Source organism: Atractosteus spatula, chromosome 14 (assembly GCF_055471065.1).
Source record: "Atractosteus spatula isolate fAtrSpa1 chromosome 14, fAtrSpa1.hap1, whole genome shotgun sequence".
NCBI lineage: Eukaryota > Metazoa > Chordata > Actinopteri > Semionotiformes > Lepisosteidae > Atractosteus > Atractosteus spatula.
Window position 1 is genome coordinate 18,114,763 of NC_142719.1, and position 12,468 is coordinate 18,127,230.

Below are 12,468 nucleotides of genomic sequence, written 5' to 3' on the forward strand. Positions count from 1 at the left end.
TAAATCTTTGGCTCAACATGAAAACTAAATGTGTTCAAGAGACCAAAATTAAATGCCTATACATTGCTACTACTGTATTACTAAACGTAATACAGTACTTTAGTATAGTTCAATCATATCCAACAGTGACCCCTGGAACTCAGTGCTGTCTCTCCTTTCATAACCACCAAGTATTTTTCATCAGTCTGATTTTTTTGATAAACCTAGATTTGAAGACATTGCACCAATCAGAACATCACTGCAAAGATGTCCACAGATGTCTTAAAACCCACCAGAAAGGAAACACTGGCATGATAAGACGGTTACGAAGGAGCTGTATAACTATCGCCAAGTAGAAACTGAAACTGAGGATGGCTTTACACAAAGAGTTGCAGCTGGATGGAACCAATAACAGTCCTGTTGTCAAAGCCAGCTTGCTTCTTTGACAGGATGCTGGGAACAATTAGCTAATTGCATCCAAGACTGAGAAACAGGGGGAGGGAGTGGAGATTCTTCTTAAAAGGAGCCTTGTAAAACTAAGCGATTTCTACTTGGCAGGCACAGCACCTCCAGAACCCCAGGCTGGTCCACCTTCTAGATGGGGGGGTTCAGTGCTGTGGCTCCAGTGCAGAACTAGCACTGGTTTGTAAACCGCTCACTGGGGACAAAGCACAGCTTCCAGCCCAGGCTTAGCTGCCAGATCCAGCAATTCCACATGATGTCACGGGGTTGGGAACAATGAACTCGTTTTCCTATTTTACACACGTGTGTCGTTCTGGAAGCCCGGGAAATGGAATGTTAAGTGATGGGCCCTGCGAGAAGCTCACAGAGGCATGAATCACTGTCAGATTTTTTATGCGGGAATCATCTGGATACAATGTACTCTGCAGACAGGCCATGTTTTCTGGAATCAGGAACAAACAAAAAGCACTTTTATTTTTAAATGGACTGTTAATTGGAAGATTGAATGAATTTCAAGTTTTAGAACAGCCATATTTATAAATGAGAATGCAGAGGTATAATTAAGGGCAACTCACCATAAGAAATAGTTTGCGAGCACAGAGAAGGTGGGTAGGCGAAGAGGTGGGAGAAAGAAGTACAGTGCCTTCCATTTTTACAAAGATGCACCATCAGGATCAGAAGAACCAGGAACCTGACAATAGGATCCATTTCAGGGGTTTGTAGAGTCTCTCCACACCATCACCACCAGGGGGCAGCCTTCATGGGTCACAATTCACCATCATCACTGATGTATGAAGACCCAGAGCTACTGTTGGATTTTGATGTATCCAGTATTGGGTTAAGAAATCTATCAGGGCATGTCCAGTCTCAGGATGCTACAAGGCATCAGTTATAAAGGCTTGCTTGCCAAATGCCCCCTTAATATCTTTGCTTAACCCATTACCTGCTCAGGAACTCAATGGCTCCACATCCCTATGGAGCTGACGGATTTGGGGGTGGTCCTGCGACAGCTGCTAAAATGGGGATCCAGGCAGGGCACCCCAATCTTACACTGCTAAGCCCAGGGGTCAACATTATACAACTCTGCTCAGTCACCAGGAGGAAAGTTAAAAAAAAAGCCCAACATCACCAGGAAAGATCCCCATAGCTCCTGAAAGTACAGGAGAATGCCGCACTGGAAGAGTGAAATGAATGGAACCATAGTGTAATGTGTGTTCAGTATTATGATGTATTAAGAGCTCCATGTTATTAGAACTCACAGGAAGGACAGAGGGGAACAGTGGTGACATCACAGCACTGGGATCAATTCTGGACCTGCAGTGCCATCTGTGTGGAGTTTGTATGTTCTGTGTTCACATGGGTTTCCTCCAGGTGCTTCAGTTTCCTCCCACAGTCCAAAACCATACTAGTAGGTTAATTGGCTTCTGGGGAAAGTGGCCCTGGTGTGAGTGTGCATTTGTGTCGGTGTGCGCCATGCGTGGGACTAGTGTCTTGTCCAGGGTCCTGCCTTTTGCCTGTTGCTTGCTGGGATAGGCTCTAGTTCCCCCACACAGTGTAGCGGATAAATCACCACAAAGAGATTGAAGGATTCCCTCAGTGTGACCACGAGTTAGGGGCAGATCTGTGACTACAGGACAAAGGACTGTCTGAACTTCAGTGGCAGACACCAGCTCAGTGCACAAAGCCAGCCCATCCTAGGCAAACACGACCGCTAACTGCAATGCAATTGAGGGCTTTTGAAGTCAATTGGCGAGAGCTGTGTTTACTGTACTTGGCTTATGAGTTTACAGAGATGGGAAGTGGGTGGGTTTTTTTTTTTTTTTAAGAGGCTTCTCCGTTTTAAATTAAAACTAACAATGGTGGGATTTTTTTATTAGCTTCTGCGGGAACAGGCTGGGTTTATTGGTTACACAGATCACTACCCTGCCAATATTGTCTGGCTGTGTAAAAGAGCAATTCTAATTCCAGTCCTGAAAGCATCAGGTCAGAATTTCCACTTGCCTGCGTTTCCCTGTTGAGCTTGGATGCAGCTCCTCGCGTGGGTCTTTTTTTACCTTTTCAAACTCTGGAACTGAACCTCATAGGCAGGTTCTTCTTTTCAAGACTAAAGAGATTTTGCCGCTTTATTCTGTGTGTATGTGTGGGGGCAGTCAGAGCCCCCCCGCGTGTGTAAGATCTCCATTTGGACTGGACTGAGTCAGTCCAGCTGATCTAAAATCAAAGGTGTGTGAACTCCAACACAATGTGCCAAACTGCTGTAAGTGCTTTAGTCATCACCCGTTTTTCAGACCGAAAAAATGCGATACGTCATGCAAGTAGTGCGTCAATTAAGCAATTAAGTGCTCAGCTGGCATCAGCGGACCCCGCCGCCCTCAGATACCGAGAGCAGGGCATCCTGGTTCTCAAGCGGCGACACCACATGATCGGTAAAGACTTTGCGGAATTCTCGGAAGTTCGAGGGCACAAATAAAAGGTTTTGGTTTTCCAGTCTGTGTCATTTTAAGTTTACCAGTTGTCCTCCTTTCCCAAAATTGCACATGAGCAAAAAAAAAAAGTTACCAAGTCGGGTTTTATAAATCATCGGAGAACTATAGCTACATCACACTTGGCCCTGCTGAAAGTAACTGTCTATTTATAGGAAGAGTCAGACTAAGCTGCTATATGAACTGGGTTATCTCATAGCGGGTGAAGGTGGAACTCGGAATGTAATATTTGCGTGTTGAAATGGATCCTGTCGTGCGCTCTCCGTGCTGTAGCTTTAATAAAAACATGGTTTAAGCTCTCAGTGAGTGGCGTTACTGGGTCGGCTTTACTTTCGCATTCTTTTGGGGCAGAAAAAGCGGCACAGACGCGGTCGTAGCTTTGCCTTATAAGTCCGCCTGGGATAACTTCAGCGCGCACTGACAACAAAGTGATTCCCTACTTTATATAATAAAACCCGGCAAAAGGGGAGCGATTTCATCTCCGGGGTGGATATTGTGCCGTTTTACTCAAGAGAGAGACAGGGGGAGGGAGGGAGCGCGAGAAAGAGCAAGCGGAGGTCTTGTAAACATTTTGGAAAATGCCAAACAAGAGGAATGCGGAGGCTTTATTTGGGCATGTGGGGTACTTGCAGCCAAATAACGCTGCCTGCAAGAGCGCTTGGATCGCAATGTCGTCTCGGCTGCCAATAAGAAATATTCCAGACAGAGGGAAGATTCGCGCACCTTCTACGAGCAGAAAGGTGCGACATCTCTGTGCTTTAACGCTCTCGGGCACTTCTACTACTGACCGTTTTATGTTTCATGCAATTTTAACTGTTCATTCAGACTTCCAAATTAGGTCTATACTATACGTAGTATAAAAACACACTCTAGAACATACAATAGATACTGTATGACGTGTTGTCACACTTTATTTACCGTTCAGAAACCGCTTTGATGTGTCATTTACAGGCATCAGCTAATTCAAACTAGATATACAGCGATATTGCTGTTAATCTGCAAGAACTGTACAGGTCTGAGAAGATACTGTGAAAATTCGTGTTTTATACTGCGACAAGTCAGTTAAAATTTCTTCCCTGCCCGCAAACGAGCCACGAGAAGGATTTCAATATGACGAAGACCTGTTATACACTATACAGTAGATACTCTGTATTCAGGAGGTACGTATCGGTATTTTGGAAACAGTAGGAAAACGGTATTCAAGTCACATCAGACTACGAGCCAAACGAAAAGAAAGATGAAGCACATGACCAGCTGCAGTTGGATAGGTATAGGCTGTGCTCATATGCCTTGCACCACCACCGGTTTTGTAGAGCGCTGAACAGGTCAAAGGGTTTCGTACGGCCAGCGCACAAGTCACGCGGACCGCCGAATCCGCAGCAGTGCTAATTAATGACAGAGCTAATTAGGCAGTGATGCGAGGACCTGCTTTGACGAGTCAGCAATAATTTATCCAAGAATGACTACAACAATTCCCCAGGGCCGCTGTCAGATCGGAGTACCCCAAATCAGAGAGTTTTAAAACTGTTTCAGGCTGACGGGATGCCGTTTTGTGACGAACTGTGTATTAAAGCGCCCGAGTCATTTTTACAACAGGATAAAAGCGGTTATTGTTATCAGGGCGGTAGGCGGGGCAGCCCTATTTTTAACCGCCGTGTTTAGACCCACACGAGTCCTAGACATTCTGCACAGAGCAGTGTTTAAAGCGTTTCAAAGGTGCGTTATTAAATAACTATATCACACCGTCTGTAATTAACACGCAGAGTGGACGAAAACGTGGTATGGGCTCGGAGATGCATGTCATGTCTCGCTCTTGACACCCACACCCGTGTGCAAAGACGTGCCACACCATCTGTACCGAGAAGGGTCGTAGTTCCTCTCCCACCTCCATACTTCCCGTCATGCCTCACCGTTGACCCGGAAGAAGTCCACTGGACTTGTCCGCAAGGATGTAGAAAACCTGTTTCATGCACACTTATACTGAATTAGGTACATAAAAGTTAATTAAGAATTACTTAACGATACAATACCAAGGTTAATTACTATTAATAAAACTTTATATAGTGCCTTTAAATAGCACTATCAATATTCAGTTCCTTTGACATTTGAGCTGGTCCTTCCTTTAAGCCACTGGTTCTGAGTCCTGGTGACCCCCACCCATGCTGCTTTGTGCTCCAGCTGTGCCCTCAGTTACACAATCAACCCCTTCATTGACTATTAAGGTTAATGTGAACGGTTTTAAAGCTCCACCATATTTGTTCCCAGCTCTCACCCACCGTATTTTCAAAGTGAAATAAAATCCAAAGGAACAAAAAGCACATTTTAATTAAAGCAACTTCTTCACTCAAGCAAGGCTTCGGGTATCTAACAAAGGTGGGATGGTATGAACACCAGCAGGTGTGGGGGGGTCACCAGGAACAGGCCTGGGCACCACTGCTTTAAGCACAAGAATGTACTCCTGCTCTTCAGTAGACTGATTCCAGTGCAGCTGTCTTCCTTCTGCAATGCAGTTACCAGTGACTCCAAATGAGGCCTTACTAGGGCACTGTAACATTTTAACAGAACATCCCTTCATTTAAGTGAGTGGTTCCCAATCCTGGTCCTACAGTCTCACACACCTGCTGGTTTCGTTCCATCTAAGCTCTCCATTCAACAATGAAACCCCTAATGGGGCTTAATAATCGGATTAATTTAAAGTGTTTGACCGCTTTCAGCTTTTAAACACATTGGAGGTTGCCTCTCATTTCATATGTAAAATAAGATCCCAAACTTCTTGGAACACAAAAAATCCTTGCACATATTCCAGTCAAGCAACATATTAGTTCAATTAAGGCTGGAATGAAAAAACACCTGTGTGGGTCTCAAGGATAAGGATTGGGAAGTCCTGATTTAAAATAAGGCTAATCTTTTCTTTTGCCTTCCCTATTGCTTTCTCACATTTGCTAGAAGAGAAAATGTAACAAAAAAAAACACATTTTGTATATAGCTCAGTGCCTAATATTGGTCATAGTTTACTCTATCGACCCTATTCTTCTTGTCTTCATCTAAATGAAATATCTGCCCTTTTGTTGTCCAATCCTGAATATTTCAGATCAACTTCAACAAAATCACATTTAAGCAACATTTGCAAATCTGGCAAATTTATTAGAAATGTAATCTTCTCTATTCTAAAAACAGCTTAGATACATTACACATACAGTATATATATATACACACACACTTCCAACAGAGCAGATGGGGTCCAGGATGCACAGCAATTCACCAGCAATGCTTTATTCAATAAAATAGGTGAACAAATCTTATTTCTATTTGCAATTTTCTTCATCAAAAGGAATGCTGAAACATTATCCCATCTTTATTCTTTCTGCCTTAGAAAGCCCAAAATGGTACAATTTGCAAGCAAAATGTGATCATCTATACTGAAAATTTCCCTCATCCCTGGACAAAAAAGAAAAACAACTGCCTTTTGTTACCATTGTGTGCTACACAACTAAGGCTGGTATCTGGTGTCCTCTTTGCAACTTGCGCTCAGTAAAACCCAGTAAATGTTTCTCTACCAGCCAAGATTAAAGCACGCAGATGTGGTGTAAACAGCTTCTTTGACCACATTGTGTAAAACAATGGCTTTGTAGGGGCATCATAATAGCACAGTGCTGGGGCCTTGGGTTCAATTCCAGACCCTGGGTGCTAGCTGTGGGGAGTTTGCATGTTCTCCCCCAGGATCGCATGGGTTTCCTCCCACAGTCCAAAGACATACTGCTAGGTCAACTGGCTTCTGAGGAAACTGGCCTGGGAGTGGGTGTGAGTGTGAGTGTGTGCGCCCAGCGATGGACTGGCATCCCACCCGCCTTGTGCCCGTTGCTTGCTCCAACTCCCCTATGACCCTGAATTGGAAGAAGTGGTTAGAAAATAGACGCACAAATATACTTTGCAGTAGGTCACCTTTGAGTTCCTTCAACTGGACAACACAGACAGTGATGTGTGCCAACTAAGGGAGAAATAAATACATAAATACGTTGGAACAAGTGAGCTCACACCTGAAGAAGACTCCACAGCCAAAAAGCTGCGTTTTCTTTCTTCTCTTTTCAGCATGGAATAAACCTATTACTTGTTCCTTTGCAGCCTACGCACGCTGACGCAGCTCCCCACCTGAACTACATAAATACATTGGTCTGATAATGTCCAATTTCTCTGTTGAAAGATAATTTTACCATAATTTGGTTTCATCCTGTACAACAGGGAGAAAAAATAATATTGGAGGTGGTCTTGATTGTCCACTGTGAAAACCAGCTTCAACAGCCTAAGTCCTAGGACTCAAAATCAGACTGCAACCAATCGGTGAAACGCTTTGACAAGAACCAGGCGGTGCAGAATCATCCTCACACACACACTGGCAAGATATTAGCCTAATTCTACAATAAACAAATACCATGCTCGTAAGATCACACAGCAGTGCAGGAGTGACCGAATCACTTAAGATTCAACATTCAACTGCTCAGAGAAAGTTGCGAGGGGGAGGGAAACAGCATTATGAAGTGTCATAACTCCCTGATTGCCATTTTTAGAAGTTCCTTTGTGTGGTCTCTCCCCTTTCTGCGATCTGATCCGAGACAGTGACTAAAGCGCTGAAGGATTCGCGTTTCTAAACAATTCTCGGCTGCCGGCAGCTCGTTCTGCCTTGGCGCTGTAGTGGTCCCCCCAGTGTCACCGCGGCCACAGAATTCCGAATAATCCAACCCCGCAGGTCTTAGGAAGAGAGGGGCAAGACGCACAGATCCGAAATCAAGCATCCTAGACCAGGCCAAGCTGGCTAGGTCATTCCTGCTGTCAGAGTGGTAGCAACTACCTATGGCACAAATTATATGGAACGTTAAGTTGTAGGCATTGTACAAGCACAGGGAACAGGAGCAAGTAGGAGTTTCTTTTCCAGGGAATACAAAGAAGCCGATATTTTCTCCCACTTTTAAAGGAACTGGCCATTTGGCTATCGCCTCGTCACGAAAGTGATACTTTCCCCACCACTCCATTAAAAACTAAAGCACCCAAATATTCCAGGCTGAGATCGCCTGGGTTGAGCCCCCGTCATTTCAGCTGCAGAGCTCTGAATGATTAAAGAGAAAAGGCCCGAGAGTCACAGGCTAAACGGGCCATGCATTCGAGATAAAAAATAAAAGTGGGCCACGACTAGCAAACAGGGAGAAAAGAAAGAGGGAAAACTCACAAATAAATGCACATTTAAAAAGTAGTTAAGATTTCCAAATCACACGAGGAAAGGAGAAGTGTGTGGGCACACAGATCACACAGTCTCCTTTATGACACTTTGAAAACTGTGGGGAGAACACATGGAAATCGTTTATGGATTTTACAGAAATATACCCCCTAGAACTTTAAAAAGTGGCAAAAATGCACAAAAATATTTGAGGACCAAAAAAGAAAAAATAGGCAGCCTTTTTACTGCTTATCTTCTAGAAACTGTTTAATTTGTACTTATGCTAAGGGAACCCACTACATACACGTACATAAGTCCAGCCAGTGCTGGATGATATTTGACTTGAGCTAAGACTGCGTTTTGCTTTATTCTACTGGAAGAGTTCAGCACAGAGGTCTGACATTCACTTTCTAGACAGCAGCGCTGTCCTTCGGCTCTTGAATCTCTGACATTGCTCCAGCTGGTTTTAGATTACCAAGAGGTCGGGTCTGAGCACGCCGTGTTGGTCATCGAACGCAAAATAAATTAAAAAAAAATTCAGCAAATTGGAAAAACAAATGAGATCAAACAGATTCATGGACATGGCCCGAGTCCAACTCTTCCCCCCTTCTGTTCTGGAGAGCGAGAGCGCGTTTCTATGTGGGCACTGGGCGGTTCAGCCCCTGCCCGCACAATACCGGCCTGCTTGGCTATTTATGGAAGAAGGTTTCCTATCCGCAGAGGCAGGGAAGAATGTGGGAGCTTTTGGCTGGAAAGCCCTAGCGATGTGCGTGGAAATAAAGGGAGGGGGAGGAGGAAGGAGTTGACTGGTAGCAATTTTTAAGCATCTTCTTAGAAAATAGTTCGGTAGCCGTTTCGAAGTGCTCGATTTCTAAAAGTAATCCGTTTCAAAATCGCACGCTATTAAAAATTAATAGCTTCTGATCAATGCCTTTCTGATCCCTTTGTTAACATTGCATTATCCACGGAGTACATGGGCACAGAGATTCTGTAATAATTCAATAGACTACAGAATCCTTTCCTTTTGTGTGCTGCAGGAGTTTATTGTGAAAAAACGTGAACGAGTCACCTTAACAGTTTAACAAACTGTTAAGAAGAGAAGATCATTAGAACATAAAGGGTTCAGAGGAATGGGATAATTGCAAGCGATTTAATGAGCCCAGAGTCCCATTAAACTTCTTCCCAAAAAAAGCCTTCGTTACAGACACCATCAACTCTCTGTGTAAGAATGCCTCGTGTCTCTTTGCTCTGAATGCTCGGAGAACTCCTTTCCACGCGTGTTCCCTACAGTACGTGCGTGTGTTTGTCGATTTCAAAGATGTCCCGAAAAACCTAGTTGACAACCGTCTCTGTGCCTGGCTCCTTCAACCCGACCGAGACGCTCCCGGCGTTTTCTTAAAGTTCCCGCATGCAAACGCACCCCAGCAGTACAGAACTACAATTAACAAACTGGGCTTTAGATCACCGAAACCCAGGAACTCCAGCCTCTAAGAGCTAAGACGTTTAAGGACCTTCAAACGCGTTTTCATTCACTGTTTAATCATATTAAGTTGTTTCGGGCTTTTCCACGACAAGGGTAAAGAGTTGTAAGATGCAATACCTTTAAAAAAAAATAATTAACTTTGTAAGTTTAAAAAATAGCCCGACTGAAACTGATTGACAGTTTGTGTTGTGCAGAGGAAAGAGATTCCACCTACAAAGATAAATAGAAGCATCGCAAGAATGATGGGTGCAGGAGACGTATTTTAGGAAGCATGCAGACAGCGATTCACATAGATTAAACAGTTCTTCAACACAGAGAGGCAGCAGTCGCTGTAACACGCGGAGTACGCCGCTTTTACAAAGGCGAGCCGGAGCTATTCTTCACAGGCTACATTACTCTGTCAGGCGATGAAAATATCACGGGCTTCTTCCGCTGGCCGCGTTCCCGAACAGTAAGGTTGTGAGCAGTCTTTTTTTTTTTAAATCAGTGTCCTTGTGTTTGTGAGGGAGGGATGAATGCCTGCACCTCGGCGAGCCTGCTTGACCATTTTTGGTAAAAAGCGAGGAAAGCGCTCACTCACCCGAGCTCCCGGCGGCGGCGGCGGACTGGAATCAATCAAGGGAAGTGGCCCCCGCAGGTTCCGTGCCTTTTCAGAGCTGGCAGCCCGCCGATAGCTCAAACCCGCCACCCGGCTGCGCCTCTGACGAGGCACGCCGGCCAGTCACCCGCGGACAGCGAGAAGCCACCATTGTCGACCAGCCAAAAGGCAGCTGGTCGGAAACCGCGAGTTAAAGCGACACTACAGGAGCCACAAGATGGGAGGCGCGGTGCACAGGTGCGCTGCTCTTCCACGCCGTAACAGGCAGTGGCGAGATGAATTAGCAATTTGACGTATCCGATGAAGTCGTGGCGTTTCTTAGTTTCAAAGAGGGAACAACCGATTAAAAACCGACACCTGGCAACACTTATCCGTCTGTGCGCAAGAGAACACATCTAAATGTCATTCGTTGCCAAACGATAAAAATCCATAAGGAAGGCCGAGGCGTTTGGAGAACAAAATACAGTAAAAGAACAGCTGGTCCAATTAAGCCTTAATTGAGCTAATTGAACCTTCATTCTGAGGCCTTTTTGCCTTAATGCGGCGGTGCCCAGTTCTCCTGGTGGCCCACACACTTGCCGGTTTTCATCTCGTCCCTCCTTCATTAGAGTGAAGCCGCACTTGAGCGGGGAAGTTGCTTCATTTAGATATTTGCATTTTGTTTCTTGTCACAAGTTCGGGATTTTATCGCACGTGCAGAATACAAACAGTTAGAGCTGGGAACAAACCGTTCACCTTAATCGCCTTATGATTTAGTCAATGGAGGGTTTGATCGTGTAACTGAGGGCTCGGCTGGGGGGGGCACCAGGGCTGGGAATCGCTGCTTTAAGGCCTACAAACGTCTGCTGGTTCACTGCCCCCCCCACCCCCAAAAAAAAGAGCAGACACGGGACTCAGGTGGAAGAAACCTCATCTTGTCAGTTTAGGGAAGAGACAGTTAATGAGATAATCGGTTGGGGGGTCTCAGACGTTAGAAGGGAAACGGACAAAGCCAGTCCTATTTGTACAAATCAATAATCTAAAAGACAGGGAGAGTGGGCCCCCATGGCGGTGACACCATCACTAAGTGTCGGTGGAGGGGAAAAGGCCGGCTCTGACAGGCGAAATGGCTAAATGGCCTGATCCCCCCACTGACTTTTCCTGGTCCTGATTTTGGAGGGTTTTTTGATACCCCAGAACAAACGGAGGGCATCACTACTTTCGCTTTTAAAGGGTTTAATCTTAAGCTCCGCTCGGGTCTACCCATTGTGCAGCCGAGCGTGCTCGTCGAACCATGAAACGCGAGCAATACCCTGCAGAAACAGCGCCCCCTGCTGGGACTGATCTGTCCACAACGTCGCAGCTAAATCCAGGGCCCTTAACCTCTCTTCCTCAGCCAGGGTTCTCGCACGGTGTTCAAATTCCTCATAGGAACACGGGTACGAAACCGATTCAGAAAGAAAAATGGCGGAGCCCATACCCCGGATTTTTTTCCAGGAGCAGCTGGAGGAGATCCTCAGATCAATTAGCTACTAGAAACCACATGAGCTGCTTCTCCTTGGCAGACTGCCTTATGACACAATTGTTTGGCGTCCTTCCCAGTTTTCAGATTTATTTAGTTCCAATCAAGGAACCTCCTCTCTCACACCTCTTAAATTGGACTAATAGGATATAAGTGGTCGAAAGGTAGTTCTGGACCCCGGCACCGTGATAAATAAATAAAAAAAGATCTGTGGTTATTTGTACAATGAAATAAAAGACGACCGTCGCTGACGAGAATAAACAGCACTGCGTTCAAGAACAGAGAGAAACAAAAACGAACACAACGTCACCAGGGGAATCCAATCGATCTTCTTGATAACGAAATATCTTACACTGGAGGGGGGAAAAAAAAGAGAGCGATTGCTTTTCTGTAAAGCGGTCGTGAAGTCGCCACCGCTAACGCCCCGCACCGGTCGGGCCAGGCCGCGCACCTGCGAAATCGCATCCCGGGAATTTCACGCCGTGAGCGGAAAATTAATTTCACGGTCCGAGTCGGTGGCGCATGTCCGCCCCTGCTCTCCGTTCGTCTCGCTTGGTGGAAATCCCGGTGAAAGTTCGCCACAGGCCCTCATGGGTGTGAAATCCAATCGTTTCCCCACGTTCATTCCCACACGTCTCTCTGCTTTACTGTCATTTTACCGTGTCGTCTCCGCGCTGTACTACGCGCTATTCTGCTTCTAGGAGGGTCCGCTACAGTCAGTGCTGTAACACAATCACAAGTGTCGGCGGAGGG